The following is a 17016-nucleotide window of genomic DNA, read 5'->3' as shown; positions in this document are numbered from 1 at the left end:
ACAGGGAGATAAGATGTACAAACATGACTTCCATATTGTAATAACAAATTTAAGATAAATAAAACAACATTCAGAACAAACAATATATTCAAACACATGTAGTAAAAATTAAAAACGCACATATCGGAATGATCTGCACAAAATAAGTTTTAAAGATTATCCCTGAGGATAAATGGGAGAGAATGTGTTTCGGGAAGATTGTATAGAATCTCCAATATTTGTTAAGTTCTTATTTTTTAAGTAAGTAAATTGGTACCTATTATATTATCCTCTATACCTGTTTATTTTTGACATATCTCTAACATAGGTAGGAGCTAGTCTATGTAAATTAAAGATGAAAATTTAGAATCGGAGAGGTATGGAGTTTTCCCAAGGTCACATAACTAGTGAATAGAAAAATTCATCTAGGATCTAAACCTTCTTTCTTCTGGTCCTTCTTCTGGTTCATTTACACCACTGTTTCCATGTTAATTTTAAAAAGATAGAGAAGCTAAGAAATTACTTGTATATGAGATCATAGAAAGGCATTAATTTTTTGTCACCATAAGGCATTAAAGTGCCTACTGAGCAAAAAAATATATGTAAAAGAGATAAAAGAGCATTCAGAAGCATACTCTGGTGCCTGGATATTGTGAAAAGAATGAAACAGCTAAACCTATGGAAATCTGAACTGCCAGGAGCTTGTGGGAGCAGAAAGAAGGAATATGGGACACATAGGTAATAATAAAGATGTTTGATTAAAATGAGAAAAGACACACTTAAGCAAAGGAGACTTCCATGTCATTATGTGGAGAGATTCTTAATGAATATGTAAGAGAAAAATTCATATTAAAAACATTCCCTTTGTGTTGCTGCAAAAAATGAATTTCTTAAGTCCATACCTTAGAAGTTCTGGTGGTATTTGCTAAAATGGACTTATATGCGGCCCTTACAAACTAAACATATCAAGACATACATTTATTCATCCACACGTACATAGATACTTATTTGTGCACAATATTAATTAACATAAGATACAAAGCCATAACATATAACACATATATCATATAGCTAAGCATTATCATGGTTGAACAAATTTAGATTTTTATACAAATGTTATCACAGAAGAGATCATATTACTTGATAAATTTTGCTTTTAAACTTTAGCTAAATCTTGATCATTAAATGTATTCAGCTTAGATATTAGGATCAGAATCAGAGGAAAATATTCTGTAATGCTGACCTCAACCATTACTAGCCTATTTATTCCTTCTCTATGGAATAATGATTTATTCACGATGCATTCATTATCAGTAAACATATACCAGCATAGGTAGGTGCCAGGTACTACCCAAGCATTGGTTATATAGAGATGCCCCTGCACTTAATGACAAATATTAAAAGAGTTATCAAAATATACTCTTATGAAGGTTATGACAGGACTATTTTTAAATTGCTTCTGAGAAAGGAGAGAAATGCAGACCAGAAAAGTCAGCAAAAGTTTCACAGATGTCCTTATAAATAAATGGAATAATGTCTGGAAAAGTATTTTCCAAACATTAAAGATTTATACTGTTTAAGAAATTATTATAAGTTTCCCCACCTCCATTCTCAATAAAGAGGACATTTCACAGCATGATAGAACTTTGTACATGTAAGCATTCAAATATTTCACGGACTGCTAAGGCTCATTATCTTTTCAAACATTTCTTTTTCCAAAAAAAAAAAAAATCTACTTATAAATAAACATCTCACCCATAAGTGAAAATAAGCACAGTTAATAATTTACCAAGGGTAGTTTTTGCACAATTCATTGCCAGACCAGCATATCATTTTTTCTTCTAAATATTATTGGTAGGTAAAATAATGGCCTCCTAAATATGTCCACATTCTAATCCCTGTAACCTATGAATATGTTAGGTTACATGGAAAAGAATAATTAAATTAGCAGATGGAATTAATTTTGTTAATCTGCTGACTTGAGATGGAGAGGTTATTCTGTTATCTAGGTGGGCCCAGTAGTATCACATGGGATCTTAAATGTGGGAGCAGGAGACAGAAATGTCAGTCAGAATGATACAATGTGAAAAAGACTTAAAAGGCCATTGCTGGCTTTGAAGATGGAGGAAGGTTCCACAGGGCAAAGAATGCAGCAGCCTCTTTCAGTAGTAGAAAAGGCAAAGAAGTGAATTCTCCTCTAGAGCTTTTGGAAAGGAAATAGCTCTGCCTGATTTTAGCTCGGTGAGACCGATTTTTGACTTCTGATTTCAGAACTGTTAAGGTAATAAATTTGTGTTGTTTTTTGCTTTAAAGTTTGTGGTCGTTTGTTACAGAAGGAATAGGAAACTATTAAAATTAACACTTATTTCATTCTCAGAAAAACAAGTTCCATAAGCCTTTATTGAAAACCTCAGCCACTCCTATTAAATCGAATAGTTTTCTACTCCTGTAATTTACTACAAATATGATGGTTTAAAACAGCACCCATTTATTATGGCACAGTTTTGTAGGTCAGATGTATGGGCAGGCTCCGCTGGGTTCTATGGTCAGGATCTCACATGGCCAAAATCAGGGTTGGCCAGCCTGGGTCCTTATCTGGAAATTCTGAGAAACAATCTGCTTCCAGGCTCATTTCAGCCTCTCAGCAGATACACTTCCTTACAATAGCAGGCTGGGTGTGCATTTCTTTGCTGGCTAACTTGGGGCCCTCTCAGCAACTAAGACTCCCTGTACTTTTCATGTGGCTCACTTCAGGCCATCAATGGTACATCAACTCCTTCTCATGTTTCAACTCTCTCTCGCTTCCCCTTCTGTCATCAGCTGGAGAAGGTGCTCTGCTTTTAATGCCTCATGTGATTAAATCAGACTCACCTGGATAATCTCCCTGTCTTAGGGTCACGTAACATAACATAATCATGGGAGTGATATCTCACCATATTCATAGGTTTTGGAGATTATAGTGGGACATATTTGGGGTCTCATTTTAGAAATCCTGCCTACTACAACTATTCAATTGTCTCTTTAATTTTTAATATATTTAAATGATTGATGAATTTACTTATGTGGCTTACTTATACATTGCCCTGTATTCGGATGTATTTTTTTATGGAGACATGATTCCAATAAAACATAGGAAACTCCTAAGCACAAGAATAATATGTTGTATTCTTTCATTAATTGGCACTATGTTAGAGCTAAGGGTACAGAGATAAATAGGATTGTCAGGAAAGAGTCTAATGGAGTAATATTTGGAAGAATTGGAAGAAGTGTGGACAAGTTTGAAGAGTATAAAAAACCTAATGATATGGATATAGTACTTGTATGATTTAAAGGCTGTGTGACTATGGGGTAAGAATATTTAATCCCTAATTACATTTAGTTATTTCTGAATGTATTCAAAGTTTATTCAATAAACACCAACTGTGTGCTAAGATGGTGAAAAATACTATTAGCCTACCTACCAAGAATTTTTTGAGAGTCAAATGAAATGACCTAAGCTAAAATATTTATAAAAGTATGAAATTCTATTCAAACATGAATTATTAAAATTATTAGTGCAAGTTCTTATTTAGCAGCTTCTATAACTACATCATCTAGCAAAGAGCAAACTCTATAATCAATACTTAAAACATTGACCACCACAGTCATCAATAAGTAAATATATGCATTATATTTTATTTCTTTTTTTTTTAACTATCAAATTTTTCTCTAGGAAATCAAAGTAATTCTCTATTTTTCACTTCTTCCTTCATCCATCTTCATCCTTGTTTGCCCTTAGGCTGTACAGGGCTTTAGTTTTACATTTGCTTAAAGATTTCCTGCTGTAGGAAACCTTCCTAATAGGTGAGATGATTCAAGGCCAGACAAGGATGGCAGATGCCACAACACTGATGAGTTGTGGCTAAGCTTGCAACAAATCAGCTGGAGAAGTTCCCTGTACTATCTACTTAATTGATTTTAGCATGGAGATGGGGAAAACGTAAAATGCTGCTCCAAAAATTGGCTGCCATACTCAAAGGACCAGCAAAACACATAAGAAGCTACCCCAAATCTACTGTCCAAGAAGCTTATTAATGAAGTGCTGGAAGGTTAGCTGGAGGTGGTAGGGCTCTCAAATTTACTGTGCATAAGAATTATCTAGGATTACTTGTTAAAAATGAAGGACTTCTCTGGCGATCCAGTGGTTAAGACTCCAAGCTGCCACTGTAGGGGGTGTGGGTTCCATCCCTGGTAGGGGAATTAAGATCCCACATGCCACACAGTGTGGCCAAAAAATTAAAAAAAAATTAAATGAAAAAAAATGCACACTCCAGAGGTATACCCTGAGAAAGTCTGGTTTCAAAGGTCTAGGGGAGAGGAAGTATGAGACCTAGAAATATGCACCTTTTAATAAATTACTCCACAGAATTCTGAAACATAATAGCAAATAAAAAAAATTATATTATTCTTCTTTAGTCATATGACCAACAATGCTTTGAAAAAAAAAATTTAAGGTTATGGTCTTTTTACATCAGTCTGGATGTGAATTTTAACAATTCAAACATGTTATTGTGTGATCTTGAATAAGTTATTAAAACGTACTGTCTCAGAAATCTCATCTGTAAAATGAATATCATTGTAACTAATGCAAATATGGTGAGGATTAACATTTTAGCTATTCTAGTTATCATTGTTGTTGTTATTATTATTATTATTATTATTCTCCCTAAAGTGCTTACAATGGTGTCTTTAAATTACCAGGCCCCAAGGGCACAACTTATTCTTTTTGAACATCTCTAAACCATAATGATTAGAAGACTCTTGCTGGATCTCTATGGTACACTCATACTAACAAAGCCCCTTTTATGTTTTAATAATATACAGCATAGAAACATAAAGAGCAATGCAATTGCGCAAGAATAAATTAAACCAAAGCTATGTGATGGGGCAATAACATCTGCTGAACAATATCAATCATTGCCAAGAGCACAATGATGATCCTGGGGCCATGCTGCAGGGGTGGCTTCATGGACTAAGAAATTTCAACAAAAATGGCATAATAGGATTCTATGCCATTGTTTTTCACATCCCTTACTCAGAAGTAGGGTCAGAAAAAGAAAGAGAACTAACTTGCAAACCTCTCCTATCTACAACATTTGCTATTTTTTTCCCCCAAATATACTTCTCACTAAGATGCACTGTATCCCTTGTGTACAGATTCTTCACATATAGTAGGCCGTTTTTTGGAAGAAAATGAAAATCATACATAAGTAAATCCTTAAAATATGACAGACATTCTGACAGACAGTCAGAAGAGACGGTATAAAGTTTGAATTAATAGCTCTCAGAGGTGGGGCCATCTCAATGACCCTGACCCTTTCCTGGCAGGAGGGGATCTCCAATGATACAGGCCCAGGATGGTAGCTTGCCCCTCCCCCAGAAGTAGACAGTTATTTTCCTGATCTTTTCCTACAGCTACACTGGGTCTTCTTCTGAGCTTGAGAGAAACAGGTTTTTCTGCCTTCCCCAATGGCTTAAAGTTTTTGTTCCATTGGGAAGAAAGGGCAGAGGATCCTGGCAGTTTCCTGCCTTGTCCACAGCACTGTGGCTGCTCTGCCTCAGGCCTGGACCACAGGGAGGCTCTCTGTGGTCTCCTGCCCTGCCCTCAGTCTTTCTCATGAACATCTGTTGAGATCCGTGGAGAAGAGCCTGCTAATGGATGATAATTTCCACTATATCTGTGACTCTATGGTCTTATTCTAGATCATACTCTATGTGGCTTTCATCAATTTACAGAAAATTTTATCTGAATTCTTCCTAGTTTTTATAGCACTCTGTGTCTGCCCCAGGTAAACCAGTGCTTATATCCCATCCGACCAGCGTGACTAAACCTCAGACAGGCTTCCTGCTTACTCTAGGTCCCTGACCTCCCATTTCTTATACCATTTACTTTAGAAAACTTGTAAGTATAAACTGCTTCTGCCCCTTGGAGATATAAATCTTTTAAAAAACCTCTTGCCAGTTTTACAATTCAGGATTGTCTTTCTCAAGGAAACTGGAGTGCTCCTTTTGAAATGTATTCATCAAGAAAGATGGTGCCCCTGTCCCGCAGTCCCTGTGGGAGAGTAGGAGCAAGCCTACCTTCAGTGGATGTTTTGCTCCAAGTTGCAAAACTACTTCCTGTCATAAAGCTATGTGAAGTTTATTCTTCCTTTAGATAAAGTCAATTAGCAAACACAGATAGCCCATGACTTCCCCCACCACACTCTGTACTTTTCCACTAGCTCACCCCAGCACTTAAAAACCCTCTTGCCCTTTGCTTCTATGGAGTTGAGCTCTGGTCTCTCTCTCCTATTGCAATAGCCTTGATTAAAGTCTTTCTTGCCTGTTTAACTTTGACCAGTGCAATGTTTTCCTTGACACATCTCTTCCTTGAGAACTCTTTCTTTCCTTAGATTTTAGGCTAGTTGATTACACTGAAACCTCAATTTTCTGATAAGTACAAGTAAAGTTGTTTACTTGATTTCCCTGAATTTTTTCTTGCTTTAATGGTGAAAGCAATACTCTTCCCAGCTCGCTACACCTTAAGCAGAAACCAGAGTACATCATATTTTTATTACATACTTTGTTGTTTTCAATTGAATGTATGCTCTACAATGGAGGCAGTACGTTAGAATGTTAGAACATAAAGCATTTATAAATAATAAATATACTTACACTGAAGATACAGCCTCAGTTACCAATAAGGAAGCAAAATCAAATACTAGAATCACTGGAAAGTATATTAGGGAGGATTTAATAAGACACGCTTTGGGAAATTATCAACAAAATTCTATTTTTATTATATTGTAAAAACACTGCCACTGCACTCCCACAAAAAAGAATTGAAAAACTAGACAAAAAATTCTTTCAGACATTATACAAAAGGAAGTACAGAACTATGGCAACCATGAGAGAAGAAAAATGAACAAGTTAGCCTCAAAATGCTCTGGATTTCTGCCTGAAAGCATTTACCAGAACCCAGTGCAGCAAAGAGGAATTCAGTGCTAGCACATGGGTTTGAGACAAGGAAAGAGATTAAAGTTCAGGAAAAATGAAAGTAGGCTCAGATGAAAATGCAATTTAAAAAAAAAAGAAAATGAAAATAACATAAAGAAAAAAATTAAATGATTGGAAAAAATAGTGGAAATGGAACACAGAAAAAAGGAATAATTTTCATATTATTGAAATATTTGATGAAGAAAAATAAAACAATGGACCAGAGCTAATCTTTAAACCTCTGATCCCAACCAGAAATAGAAAAAGACCTGAATCTGCATGTTGAAGGCTCTCAAAGTACCTGGCAAAATTAACCCACAATAATTATCTCTGAAACATATTCTAATAAAAAGGCAATGATAAAATGTTCAAGGTTTCACGAAAATAAATTAAAAAGGCAAAACAAGGTTGGCATCAGAATTTTCAAAATCAACATATAAAGCAAGGCAACAAGGGAGCAGAATTCCTTTTTTTAATTTTTAAAAAGCTTATTGTGGTCTAACTGACAGAAAATGTGTATATTTAAAGTATACAATTTGACCGGTTTGACATATGTATACACCTATGAAACCATTACCACAACCAAGATAATGAACATATCTATCACTGCCCGTAGCAGTTTCCTATGTCTTTTCATCATCAGCAAGCAACCACAGATCTGCTCTTTGTCACTATATTTGCATTTTACACAGGTAGAATCATAGTATGGACATTCAATGTATAGGTCTTGCACATACTTTGCTAAATGTATTCCTAAGAATTTATATTTATTTTTTAAACCTTTTATTTTATATTGGAGTATAGTTGATTAACAATGTTGTGTTAGTTCTAGGTGTACATAAAAGTGATTCAGTTAGACATATACATATATCTATTCTTTTTCAAATTCTTTTCCCATTTAGGTTGTTACAGAATACTGAGCAGAGTTCCCTGTGCTATACAGTAGTTCCTTGTTGGTTATCTATTTTAAATATAGCAGTGTGTACATGTCAACCCCAAACTCCCAATCTATCCTACCCCTCCTATCCTTCCCCACTGGTGACCATTAGTTCTTTCTCTAATTCTGTGAGTCTGTTTCTGTTTTGTGAACAGGTTCACCTATATCTTTTTTTTTTTTTAGATTCTGCATATACACAATATCATATGATATTTGTCTTTCTCTCTCTGACTTACTTCACTTAGTATGATAATCTCCAAGTCCACCCATGTTGCTGCAAATGGCATTATTTCATTCTTTTTAATGGCTGAGTAATATTCCATTGTATATATGTACCACTTCTTCTTTATCCATTCATCTGTCAATGGACATTTAGGTTGCTTCCATGTCTTGGATATTGTAAACAGCACTGCAATGAATATTGGGATGCATGTATCCTTTCAAACCATGTTTTCCTCCAGATATATGCCCAGGAGTGGGATTGCTGTATCATATGGTAGCTCAATTTTTAGTTTTCTTAAGGAACCTCCATACTGTTCTCCATAGTGGCTGTACCAATTTACATTCCCACCAACAGTGTAGGAGTGTTCCCTTTTCTCCAGCATTTACTGTTTGTAGATTTTTTGATGATGGCCATTCTGACTGGTGTGAGGTAATATCTCATTGTAGTTTTGATTTGCATTTCTCTAATAATTAGTGATGTTGAGCATCTTTTCATGTGCCTTTTGGCCATCTGTATGTCTTCTTTGAAGAAATGTCTATTTAGGTCTTCTGTCCATTTTTTGAGTGGGTTGTTTGTTTTTTTGATATTGAGCTGCATGAGCTGTTTGTAATTTTTGGAGATTAATCCCTTGTGGGTTGCATCATTTGCAAATATTTTCATTAATTCTGTGGGTTGTCTTCTCATTTTGTTTATGGATTCCTTTGTTGTGCAAAAGCTTTTAAGTTTCATTAGGTCCCATTTGTTTATTTTTGTTTTTATTTCCATTACTCTAGGAGATGGATCAAAAAAGATATTGCTGCAATTTATGTCAAAGAGTGTTCTGCCTATGTTTTCCTCTAAGAGTTTTATGACATCCAGCCTTACATTTAGGTCTTTAATCCATTTTGAGTTTATTTTTGTGTATGGTATTAAAGAATGTTCTAATTTCATTTTTTTACATGTAGCTGTCCAGATTTTCCCAGCACAATTTATTGAAGAGACTGTCTTTTCTCCCTTGTATAGTCTTGCCTCCTTTGTCATAGATTAATTGGCCATAGGTGTGTGTGTTTATTTCTGGACTTTCTATCCTGTTCCATTGATCTATATGTCTGTTTTTGTGCCAGTACCATACTCTTTTGATGACTGTAGCTTTGTAGTATAGTCTGAAGTCAGGGAGCCTTATTTCTCCAACTCCGTTTTTCTTTCTCAAGATTGCTATGAGTATTTGGGGTCTTTTGTGTCTCCATACAAATTTTAAGGGTTTTTTTTTCTAGTTCTGTGAAAAATGCCATTGGTAATTTGATAGGGATTGCATTGAATCTGAAGATTGCCTTGGGTAGTATAGTCATTTTGACAGTATTGATTCTTCCACTCCAAGAACATGGTACATCTTTCCATCTGTTCATGTCATCTTCGATTTCTTTCAACAGCATCTTATAGTTTTCAGGGTACAGGTCTTTTGCCTCCTTAGGTAGGTTTATTCCTAAGTATTTTATTCTTTTTGATGCAATGGTAAATGGGATTGTTTCTTTAATTTCTCCTTCTGATCTTTTGTTGTTAGTGTATAGAAATGTAACAGATTTCTGTGGATTAATTTGGTAAATTCTAAACTTTTTACTTAAAAATAATTTTAGACTCAGAAAAGTTGCAAAATATTACTAAATGATTTACTTATGCCCCTCATGCAACTCCCTTCAATGATATTCACTCTGTAGGGTAGTATACTGGAAAGGAGACAACTGCACAGAGAGAGAACTCTGAAGATGTGCAGTGTCCTCCTTGAGTACCGAATGGATTCCCAGTCAGCACAAGTGTATAAGGAAATTATGCAATGATGAGAAGAGACTACCCAAAAGCATTAAAGAGAATAATCACTGAGGATAGTAAGGACTAGGAATATTGCCTCTTCTTAGTAGCCAGAGCATAAATGCTCATTATTCATAGGGAATAAAATAGAGAAACCAGAAGAATGTTGCCTCAGAAAAGGAATAAATAAACCTAAACTAAATGATGCAGTGATGCCATTTAACAAAACATAAAAGCAAGACCTTAAAAGATCAAACATTTTCCAAAAATCTTAAGAATGGCTCAGAACAAAACTCATGAATATTTATAGGAATATGAAAATATCTAGCACTAAATAATGTACAATTTACAGTATTTGGAATCCAATAAAAAATTATCAGGCATGAAAAAAGCAGACAAATGTTACACATACTGAGGAGTAAAATCAATCAAAACCACCCCTTAAACAAACATAAATAGTAGAATTAGGAGCCAAAGATACTAGAAGGGCAGTTATAATTGCATTTTGCATGTTCAAGAAGCAAGAGAAAAGACTGACATATTCAGTAGAGACAGGGAAGATATAAAAAAGAAATCTAAATTGAACTTCTCCAGATAATAACTGCAATGTCTAAGATTAAAAATGCACAGAATGAGATTAATGTTGTGTGCAATAAATGGTTAAGGAGAGCATAGTTGGATATAAAATTCTTGGTTTATATATTTTTCCATTGACATATTTTTAAAAGCTGCTCCAGAACTTCTGCTTCTGGGAAAATGCAGCAGACATACTTTTCCCTATTCCTCCTGCTAAGTACAACTGAAAATACTGAACATTATACATAAAATAAACATATGAAGACTCTGTAGGGTAAAAAGAAGAAGACAGAGTGGCTAGGGATATTGCAACCCTAGGAATGACATGGTATTAAATTCCTTAGTATTTGGTGTGTTTGTTTTTTTGCCTCACATATCCTAGGAGTCAGCAACTCAGAACTTCCAAAGCTTGCGGACAGGAAAAGCCCCCATTTCCACCCGAAGACTGCTCTCTCTAAGCAAGGGATCATTAAAATGAAAATCTCACAAGGGTCATTTATTATAAGAGTGGAGCCACATGCCTACACGATCATGATAGTGATATGAAAGAACCAAAAAAAAAAAAAAATCCTGAAATTATATGAGTTGGTACCATAGGAAACTCTTAGAAAAGCTGGAAAACACTTTGAGAGTCCCTAATCTCTTATAACAAATATTTTCAAGGGTCATCCCATTTCTGTTTATGTTTCATTGAGATATATTGATGGAAGGTGGGATATAGAAAGCATTTTTGAATACCTATTATATTCTAGACATTGCTCAGCTACAAAGATAAATCAAACAAAAAGCTGTACCATAGGAATTTTAAATATAAAGGAGAAAACAGACATAGATGGAAGTAACTCTAAAGCAAGTGCTTTCCTACAAATATGCAGTAACAAAGACATATTCCAGAAAGTAGCCCATTTACGATGCAGACAAAACTTTAACAGCCATCCTGAAAAACCACACTTGGCAGACAAAATAACATGTTAAACAGACATCATCAATCTAAGCTTTTTTAAAACCATGAAATAAAGAGCATTCTCTTTGTTCACATTTGCAAATGCATCCTTCCAGTAAAGCTCAAATACCACATAGAATTAGCTGAAGCATTCAGTTCAGAATTAATACTGAAATAGAGTCCTGGAAGCTCAAATTACCACCTTCATCCATGCCATGAGAGAGTAATTTACCTCTGCCTAAGGGGCAATATGTTTCATAAAATCCCTATCTTTTTTTTTCTATGATGTAATGTAACTAGTCTTAATGGGTTTTGCTTTTAAAAAATCTCTTAAAGTCTGCAGCAAATGACCATATCTTCAGTTAAACATACTGTGCTGCTTTGGGGGGATTGGACTTGAATACAGTGCTTACAAGACTGCAAAGGCTGAGAGCTGCTACTACTCTATTAACTGGCTAATCTGAGCCCTAAATGAGAACATTAAAAGAGGAATATAGATCTCTTTTAATGGAAATAATACTTTATCTGATAAGTTTTCTTTTTTCCTGGACTGCAGGCTCTACATATCCTAACCCACCCTCCATTTTTCATATCTCAAATGTAGCCTATTTTCTTAAGGTGCAGTTCAATCATCAACTTCTGAATGCCATCCTTGATTTTCTCAGAATAAGGGGAAATCTTCCTTTGAATTTCTTTAACAATTTCTATTCCACAATTTTTAAATATTTCACTACTTTCCACACGTTATAGTTATATGTGTCATCTCATTCTACTGTATTTCAAGTTTTTTGACCCCAAATATGTTTTTATATACATCGGTAAATTGGTATTTTCAAGATATCTCATACAGTGCCGAATGCAGAATAAATTAAGAAATTCTTAATTAAACTAATACAGAAACAACAAAAATTCTGTTCATGAAAACAGAGTTCTATTTTAAAAGTCTATTAGTGTAATCTCATCTGAAAACAAAACTTGGTCCTACTGTGGAGTAAACGTATCTCTTGGAATTCCTAAAGAGTTCTGTTCTAATTTCATCATTTTACTTGAGGATTTTACTTTACACACAAAAACAGGTTTGAAGAAAAATGTGGAGGAAGAAAGCAGCAGGGAAAGGAGAAGGTAAGAACTTGTATGATGCAGTGGAAACCAAACAAAACACTGCAGGAGGGCTTCCCTGGTGGCGCAGCGGTTAAGAATCTGCCTGTCAATGCAGATGGGGACATGGGTTCGAGCCCTGGTCTGGGAAGATGTCATATGCCATGGAGCAGCTAGACCCATGAACCACAACTACTGAGCCCGTGTGCCACTACTGAAGCCCGTGCGCCTACAGCCTGTGCTCCGCAACAAGAGAAGCCACTGCAATGAGAAGCCTGTGTACCACAACAAAGAGTAGCCTCCACTCATCAGGACTAGAGAAAGCCCTCACACAGCAACAAAGACCCAACGCAGCCAAAAATAAATAAATAAAAAATAAATAAATTTATTAAAAAAAATAAAACACTGCAGGAAGGAGGTGATAGAACCTGTTTTAATAGATGTGAACTAACTTGAATGATGGACAATATTATCACAGATTTATCAATATGAGTGTGCGTCAATTCTTTTATGCAAATGTTCTAATCTTACTGAATGGTATACTCATCCAAGATCTAAACTGATAAAGCCATCTGCCTGTTTGGAATATTCGAGTGATTGCCCTTGAACAGAACATTCATTTTATTCTTTCACTGGAAAGAAGATGCATGTTTCTCAGCCAGATTGTAGCGAAAGGAAAAACTAATTTAAGTAAATTGGGCTATACACATCTAAGGAGGGGGTGACAGAACTTAATTTAAAATGTGTCCCTGGAGGTGTGTCTCTCAGATACTCTTTTAAGATAAACTGCTCCAAGGATCAGAGTTGACTGACAGTCCCACTGCTATACGACTGGATCTACCTGGACAGGAACATGGAAGCCATACTCAGGTTACTCCCAGAGAATAACATGGCGGCCTTTGTAGCTGGACCCTCCTACCTGAATAAGCAACTTTTACTTGAGGATTCTCATAGGCTGAGACATCATTAGTACTGGGCTGGGGTCTGAGAGTATAGGATGAGCCCCAGCTTTCTTCTCCTTTTTGTTTCCCTAATGTCAGACCTGCATCACTATCTGAAGCCTCTCACTGTCAGCTCCTGCTCCCTTTATGATTTGCAAGCATTTCCTTCAATAAATTTCTCAGACTTCCAGTCCTGTCTTGGCTTCTAGTTCTCAAGAGAGCTGAACTGAATGAAAAGGATATCCCTTTAGATGTATTTGCCCCATAGATAGAGGTTCAGATTTAAGTTATTCACATGAATATACTTGAGATTTTCCCAGACCCTGTACTCCAACTTGTGGTTCACTAAAAGATACTTTCTTCTTTGTAGTATCTAGAGCGCTGATTTTCAAATACTATTCTGAGAATTGTTCTCAAGCATGCTTCATGAAAAAAATAATTTTTAAAGCATGTTCCTACCTCAGGATCATGATTAAGTTTAAAAATAATAAAAAATGTACAAGAATATATGGTTTTAACCATCTCCTCCAGGTTAATTATGTAAATAAACATGTGTATTAGTTCTCTGTTGCTGTATAACCAATTACCATAAATATAGTAGCTCATATAAACACAGAAATATCTCACAGTTTATATGGGTCAGGAGTCCAGCCACAGGTAAGCTGGATTCTCTGCTCAGGGTCTCACAAGGCTGTACTCAAGTTTCTGGCTGTGCTGTATTCTCATCTGAAGGCTCAAGTAGGAAAGAATCTGTTTCCAAGTACATTCAGATAGTTGGTAGAATCCATATCTATGCAGTTGTCTACTGAGATACCCAACATTTTGCTGGGTGGAAGCTGGAGGCCACTTTAGGTCCCTAGTGGTTGCTCACAAACTACCCAATGTGTGGCTCTCTTCACAGGTAGTTCATAACATTGTTACCTATTCCATTAAGGCCAGTAGAAGAATTTCTTTTCCAGTTTGCTCAGATGGCATCTTAATACCACAAAACATAATCTTAGGAGTGGCATCCCATCACCTTACCATGTATTATATAAAAGAAGTTAGAAGCAAATCATGAATCCTACCCACAGTCAAGGGGAACGAATTACATGAGGGCTTGGATCATCATGGGTCATCTTAGTGCGTTTCACTACTCTGGGTTTGGGAACCATCAGCCTAGATGATGAGAATATTCTTTATCTCAAAAAGTGGAACTAACATGACCTGATTACATGGGAAGTATTAAGAATGCTGCATCATCTTTCTCTTCAACTTAAAAGATCAGATTGCTATTCTGTCAGACATAAAATGGAGTATGAAGCAGCTAAGTGACATTCAGACAATTTTGCTGTTCTCTATTTCCAGACCTGATAAGAGTTTTCTTTATAGCCAAATGACTAAACAGAAGAAAACATATTTTAGACCTCTAAAAGTTTCTGTAGTAGAGGAGGACAGACATCAAAGGAAAATTCTTCCTCTGAACTGAATTCCCTACAAAATACATAAGAACCTTTTAGAAGAGCCCAGTTGTGAAGAACTTAGTACAATAAATCAGAAATTGAATGCCTGATTCAATTATTACTAATTGTGTGACTTTGAAAGAATGAATGAATGAATTTTTCTTTCTATCCTCATCTGTAAAGGAAGTAAGAGAAACTACGTTAAGGAATGCTTCTGAAGGTTGTTTGATAATACATATAAAGACATAGTTCATTATTACAGATTAAGTATTGGTTATCATATTCAAAATTGATATTTATCTTGATTATGGTAATAGTCAAATTTATGTGATAAAAGACCTTGTGGAAAACAAAATGGAATTGTTTGATATAAATTCATATTGCAGGCAAGAAATAGATGATGTCACAGCAGAGAAAAAAGTAATTAGATGGTAATCTTGAAAATAATCCAAAACTCAAAGGAAAAGAATAAGAGGATACAATTTTTTAATTAAATGATATACGAATAGAAGTATTTAAAAATAGAGCAATCTGGAAAATAACATATTAAATTTTGAAAAACAAATCTTAGACTTCTTTTCCACAACCTAAATATTAGAGACTACTAGTGTAATATCTGAAATGTTTTAAGGGGAAGAGGTTGTAATTCAGAATTCTCTCCTGAACCAAGTTGTTGCTAAAAGAGAGTTAAAAGGAATAATTTTTTATATAGTCAGGGTCTATAAAAGCACATTACTAATGTGTATTATTACTGAAAAATTATTTGAATACATAAGCCATAACCAAGATATGACTCCAAATAAATAAACCAAAAAGTGTGAAAAAATAAGATAGAAAGGAACTGGTATTTGTGACCAATGAAATAGTTGAATGTGTAGGGATATGTCTAAATAACTATTGAAATTGTGATCACAATAGCTGGAACAATGAAATTATACATATTTTAATCATATATATATTAACTCTGGATATTATAATCTTAGATTTTCACCCAAGAAAACTGATTAATAAAACAAATATTCTCCCTCATATTTGATAAATGGGTACCACACTTATTTTTCTGGTTTGAAAATTAGCTTTAGTTGAATTATATGCTGAAAAACACTTTATATATATATATATATATATATATATATATATATATATATATATAAAATAATCATAGTAGTCAAGAAAATATATGATATTAATTATCATTAATTATGCCTTTCTGTGAAAAGTCATTTTTTTTAATTTTGTATTTTAAAAAAATCCATAATTTGTCTATGTGGTTTAAAACAACACAACATGACATAGTAAGGTTAAAACAAAAAGCAAAATGAATATGTCAGGGAGACACAAACAAGCAATAGATCTGTATATATGATTAAAGAGGAAAACAAAAAAGATATAAAGCTTCATTTTATGGTAAAGAAACAGACAAATTAAAAATAACCATACTAGCATTAATAAAAACAATAAAAAAGTACTAGAATAAAGATAAATATACCAAAGGAAACTTTTAAAAAATGATCAGATTTAGCTCCATGACTACATAAAAAATAGTAAAAGAGAATTTATTCAGAGTACATTTTCTAATTAAAATTGAATAGAACTTGATATTAAATAAATTTAAATAGTTCAAAAATTTTCACCTGTTTGAATATTCAAAAGCATCCTCTTACATAAATATTGGATCAAGGTGGAATTTTAATATACTGTTAAGTCAATATTTAAAATAAAGACAAACAGGCAAATTAATTGAATTTGAACAAAGATAGGTTTATAAACCTAAATGCTCTCATTATTTCAAAAAAGAGAGGAATAAATTAGCTGAGTTGAATAAATCAAATTGCAAGAAAAAAGTAAACTAAATAAATTAAGCTGAAAAACAGCAGCATTTAAAAATATAGAGGTTGTATTGTTTTTAAAGTAAGTAAATATATTAGAAAATATATGAAAACTCAGTTAAGAGAATGTAGAAATGAGCTTTTGGAATAAAAAGAAAGGAACTGTAGCAATATATTGGACTTGAGCAAACTTAGTGAACTATAGAAACAGTTTAATTTAATAATTAAAAAAAATAAATGGCTTTC

This window comes from Balaenoptera musculus, chromosome 4 (assembly GCF_009873245.2).
Source record: "Balaenoptera musculus isolate JJ_BM4_2016_0621 chromosome 4, mBalMus1.pri.v3, whole genome shotgun sequence".
NCBI lineage: Eukaryota > Metazoa > Chordata > Mammalia > Artiodactyla > Balaenopteridae > Balaenoptera > Balaenoptera musculus.
This window is presented reverse-complemented; position numbering follows the sequence as displayed.